General features: G+C 40.8%; 1 non-coding gene across 1 annotated transcript; it reads left to right on the forward strand.

Annotated features, from left to right (window-relative positions):
- Positions 1-1,523: 1,523 nt before the first annotated feature.
- On the forward strand, positions 1,524-1,630 carry LOC117279699 (small nucleolar RNA R71). Its single transcript, XR_004510108.1, has one exon. It is a non-coding gene; the product is annotated as a small nucleolar RNA R71 (small nucleolar RNA).
- Positions 1,631-6,016: the final 4,386 nt, after the last annotated feature.

Below are 6,016 nucleotides of genomic sequence, written 5' to 3' on the forward strand. Positions count from 1 at the left end.
ATCACATAGGAACCATGCATATAGGATATAACGATTCAAACATGTATTAATCCTGAAATTGTCTATTGCATAACATGAAATCTGATCGCGTGCTTTTGTGCTTATGTGTGGAGGTTAACTTGAGCCTTTCATTGCTATTGTGTGCAGTCCTATCTGTTTCGAATGTCACCTAGTTTTATCATCTTGAGCAACCTAAGTAAAGTTTAGAGCTACCTAATAGTAGGTCCAAAGCCTCCTGGACCGTAGGCATGGGACAGGTAGCGCACGCATAGGGTATGATTTAGAATTGAATTAGAGCGCCTTTAAGTAACAACTTCAACATAATAATTGGGTAGTAGGAGATGATAGTCTGTGCCCGCTGAATAATATGAGCAACCCCCTACCCTAAGGGAATTGCGAAGTATTATTTATGTTGCACGGGGTGATCCTTTAGGCTAAAAAAACTTAGCACTCCCCTTTCTTTATATACTTTTTATTTACACTTAGTAACCTAACATACACCAATGTAGTTGTTTCCTTGTAATCATTAAAGATTTGTATCGATTCTCATGTGTTATGATAAGACGCTTCAGCTTCTATATTTTCCTTTGTTTATTCGATCACCTAGCCTAATGACATAATCCACATAGCTTAAAATTCGGTTGGGACCCACAGTGTGGACCTCGAAGAGTGCCTAACGCCTTCTCTTTGAGGTAATTTGAGCCCTTACCTGATATTTGGTTTCATGGACTAGTCAAACAGATTTATTTATAAATAGTTGCCCTAACGCACCTTAAAAATCATTAGGTGGCGACTCTTCTCTTTTAATACCTCCTTTTTAAAAGAGTTGTCACACGTCGAGGCCCGCTTTCGCAAGAAAATGGGGCGCGACAGTCTCTCCAGGTTTTCGAAAAGGTGTGCCCAGTTCTTTGATAGCTGCTCCATGGGAGTCCAACCTCGTATCTGTCTTGATAATGAAGGCCTTCATTAGATCTTCTAGACCATGTTGGTTGGGCTGTTGAGGCTGAAACTACAGCCTCGGCTGATTCATAAAGCTCGGAGCTCCTTGTCCCTGAAATCTGGGGTTGTTTTGTTGCCATGCATTTGCAGTACCCCCAGGTGAACTCCATGAAAAGCAGGGGAGCTTTTGACCCATTGCATTAAAGTTGTAATTCCCCATGGTATTTACTTCCTCAATTGAGGCTTGAAACTCATGATTAGGGTGTCCTCTTCCACATATATCACAAGCTGCACGATTCTCACTTTGTATTGTAGCCAAGGTAAGCTTCCTTATTTCTTTATCCATATCATCAAGTTGTACCTGCACAGATGTATTAGCATCAACTTGGTGAACACCAGTTGATCTTCTTCTTTAAGCACTCTCAGAGGGCCACTGATTTGCATCTTCAGACAACTCATCAAGAATTGTAACTATCTCCTCTGGAGTCTTCTTCATCAGCAGGCCTCCCGATGCATTACTCAATGTTCTACGTCAGGCTGGTGTCAATCCATCCCAAAAGTCTTGGAGTTGCATCCAGAGTTCAATTCCACTATGTTGACACTTTCTAACTATCTCCTTAAACCTCTAACATGCTTCAAAAACAATTTCAGTATCTTTCTGGAAGACGTTATAGATTTCTCTTCTAACCTTGCCCGTTTTAGCTGAGGAGAAATATTTATCAAGGAATTTTCTAGTCATCTCCTCCCATATTCTAATCGATCCCATGAGTAAGCTTCGAAGCCACTATTTTGCGTCATTTTTGAGTGTGAAGGGGAATGCCCTTAAGTACATTGCATCTTGTGACACACCATTGTATTGAAAGATGTTCATAATCTCCTCGAAGTCCAATAGATGTTTATTTGGATCCTTGTTCATCTTGCCTCTGAAGACACAACAATTCGGAAGAGTTGAAACAACCCTTGCTTCAATTCGAAACTGTTAGATGCAATTGGAGGTGGTATAACACTTGATAATCCTTTATTGTAGATCAGTATAACATAATCTCCCAGTGATCTCCCAGGCATGGGAGCTATATTTTCGAACTGGTCTGCAGCCAAGGGTTGATTTTGAGCAATTCTCCAACCCCTCTCTTCTTCATAGATAATTTGTGCCTCTCTAATAGTTGCTTCCTCAGCATCCCGTGCAGTATTTTCCCGTTGTTTGGCTGCATATCTTGCAGCCAAATCCACATTATCATCACTATTTCCATCCATAGTTTCTTTGGTTGAGGACTGCCCAACCTTTTCTAACATCTCGGTGAGAATTCTTTCCTTCCTCAGTTGTCGCAGTTGTTTTTCTATCTCGGGCTCGTATGGTATCACTTCTTTCATAGAAGCTCAAGTCATGCACCAATCTAAACTTGTAACCTACGCAAAGTCAACGGACACCAAACGTAAAAAGAGAAAATAGAAATAAAAAGAAAAAGAAATATTCTTGAACTAGCACTACAAACTATTTCAAACACTATTGATTGCCAATCCCCAGCAACGGCGCCAAAATTTGACGAGCACAAAACACACACTTAAATTCTGCTTGCTAATCAAAAATAGTATAGTATAATATCCCATCCACAGGGATTGGATTTAAATAGTATACTCGTAGTTTCTAGCTTGGTTTCTATCTAAGATGATCAACAGTTGAAATTTATAAGATGTCTAACTAAAATTAACTAAGAATCTAAAACTATGGACTAATGACAATCGAAACAAGGAATAAGTAAAGAAGGTTATCAATGGGAGAAGATAGGGTTTTTATGGGATAGGTGCAAGATAATTGTTCGAGATCTAACTCTAGATAATTCACTTCTAATGTTCAAGTGAGTCTCTCGAATTCACTCAGTTATTAGTTCAAACGTTTAGCAAAAACTCCTCTCTCGATTAAGTTTTAACCTCACAAGCTGAACCAAATTAAGCACGTGAAGATATGCAAGAATGCGTAATGGATTGGTCTTTAGTAAAACCTCTTTCGATTATTCTCCTAACTAGGTTTAATCAATGATTCAATTAGCCTCTTTCGATTACTAAGAAGAATTAATGAACTCAACCAACAATATAATACAAAGATATCACAACTTATGCCTCTCTCGATTACATGAACGAGTGAATATAGATGCAATAATTAAGTCATTCAAAATGCTTCAATACATAAAACTAGAGCTATAATCCACAAACAATCATCAATACACCAAATCTATCAATCCCTAAATGGACTACTCCATAGATATGGAGCAATTCATCAAAAATAAAATTAGAGTATAGAAAAATATAAATTCAATCCAAACTCGGGTCTTGAGTGAGGAAGGAATGTGAAATCCTTGTGCTTGTATTCTTCCAACTCCTCCTTAGCCTCCTTAGGTCCAAAGTATGTCAAAAAGTCCAGAAAATAACGCTTTTCCATGTATTTATACTAAGTAGGTTCGGGCCCAGAAGAAACCACCTTCTCCTTGCCTAAATAGGACATTGGCTCTGTAACAATTACACAAGCGCACTGCATGGGGCGACGCGCTGTGCTGGGAATTAGTGGGAAATCCAGAGAGCTCCATAATTGACAGGCAACAGGATTTGGGCAGCCGCGGCGCCCCACGTGTCGCGGTTGTGGAGTTTTCTCAGAGTACGAATTTTGCTTGATTTTTGACGTCTAGACTTGGTCCTCAATCCCCGAACACGATCCCGACTTAATCTCTTGGTATTTTACTCAGACTTCAAAGATCCAAATAGCTTGAATTAGCTCCACAACATCTACATAGTTCGGAATCACTCACACAAGGCATAAAAGACACAATACGTGCAAAACACTACCAATTAACGCTCAAACACAAATAAAGTGCATTGAATTAGAGTGCAATAAGCGACTAAAATACGTAATTATAGCCTACCATCAGTAGTCACTACCGGAATAATGAGCCGACTTGGTCAACCTGTCCACAATCACCCATATTGCGTCAAATTTCATCAAAGTCCATGGGAGCCCAACAATAAAATATATGGTAGCACGCTCCAGTTCCACTCGGGAGTCTCAAGTCTCTGAAGTAAACCGTCTGGCCTCTGATGCTCATACTTCACCTGCTGATAGTTCAGGCAACGAGCCACATATGCCACTATGTCGTTCTTCATCCTCCTCCACCAATAATTCTGCCTTAAATCCCGATACATCTTAGAGGCAACAGGATGATGGAATACCATGAACTGTGGGCTTCCTCAAGGATCAGCTCACGCAACCTATCTACATTGGGCAAACATATACGACCCTGCATCTACAACACACCATCATATCCGATAGAAACCTCCTTGGAATCGTCGTGCTCTATCATGTCCTTAAGGACGAGCAAATAGGGGTCGTCATACTGGCTCTCTCTGATGCACTCATATAAAGAAGATTGCAAATCCATGCAAGCAAGAACCTGGCTGGGCTCCCAAACATCCAATCTAACAAACGGATTGGCCAAGGACTGAACATCTATGGCTAGTGGCCTCTCTGTTGCCGGTAGATATGCCAAATTGCCCATACTCTCCGCTCTTCGACTCAAGGCATCGGCAACCACATTGGCCTTCCCGGGATGATACAAAATAGTTACATCATAGTCTTTAAGCAACTCTAACCATCTCCGCTGCCACAAGTTAAGATTCATCTGCTTGAACAGATGCTGGAGACTCCGGTGGTCAGTATAGATCTTACATGGGATGACGTACAAGTAGTACCTCTAAATCTTCAATGCATGAACAATAGCTGCCAATTCTAGGTCGTGCATAGGATAATTCTTCTCATGGACCTTTAACTAGAGAGACGCGTAGGCAATCACCCTACTGTCTTGCATCAACATCGCACCAAGCCCAATACGCGACACATCACATTACACAGTATAAGACCCCAAACCCATAGGCAATACCAACACTAGGGCTGTAGTCAAAGTAGTCTTGAGCTTTTGAAAAGCTCGCCTCACACTTTCCTTAGACCATCTAAAAGCAAAACCCTTTCTAGGTCAATCTAGTCATAGGTGCAGCAATGGATGAGAAACCCTCTACAAAACGAGAATAATACCTAGCCAAACCGAGAAAACTCCGAATCTCAGTAGCTGATGATGGTCTGGGCCAACTCTGAGTTGCCTCAATCTTGTTCGAATCTATCTTAATCCCCTCACTCGACACCACATGGCCTAAAAATGCCACATAATCAAGCTAGAATTCACACTTTAAGAATTTTGCATATAACTTCTTCTCTCTCAAGGTCTGAAGTACGATCCTCAAATGTTGCTCATGATCCTCCTAACTGCGGGAGTACACCAAAATGTCATCAATAAATATAAGGACGAATGAATCAAGATATGGTTGTGATACATTTTTCATCATGTGCATAAATGTTGTTGGGGCGTTGGACAACCCCAAATGACATCACAAGAAACTCGTAATGACCATACCGAGTCCTGAAAGCAGTCTTTAGAATATCCGGATCCTGAATCTTCAATTGATGATACACTGACCTCACATCAATCTTTGAGAACACTCTGGCACCCTGAAGCTAGTCAAATAAGTCATCAATGCACGGTAATGGGCACCTGTTCTTCACTGTAACCTTGTTCAACTGCCTGTAATCAATACATATCCGCTAGAATCATCCTTATTCTTTACAAACAGAACCAGAGCACCCCACAGCGAAACACTAGGTCGGATGAATCCCTTATTAAGTCAACTCTTGCAGTTGTTCCTTCAACTCCTTCAATTCTGCTGGTGCCATGTGATATGGTGGAATAGAAATGGGCTGAGTGTCTGGCAACAACTCAATACTAAAATCGATATCTCTATTGGGTGGCATACCCAAAAGATCTACTGGAAATACATCTGGAAAGTCTCTCACTACCCGAACTAACTAAACGGTAGGAGTACCACAAAGGTAAAATATGCATCACATCCCTTCTCAATCATTCGTTGTGCCTTTAGAAAGGACATAACTCTACTAAGAATAAAATCCAATGTACCCATTAACTCCAACCGCGGAAATCCTGGCATAGCCAGTATCGTCGTCTTAGCGTGACAGTCCAAA

Source organism: Nicotiana tomentosiformis, chromosome 7 (genome assembly GCF_000390325.3).
Source record: "Nicotiana tomentosiformis chromosome 7, ASM39032v3, whole genome shotgun sequence".
In the NCBI taxonomy this organism is placed as follows: domain Eukaryota; kingdom Viridiplantae; phylum Streptophyta; class Magnoliopsida; order Solanales; family Solanaceae; genus Nicotiana; species Nicotiana tomentosiformis.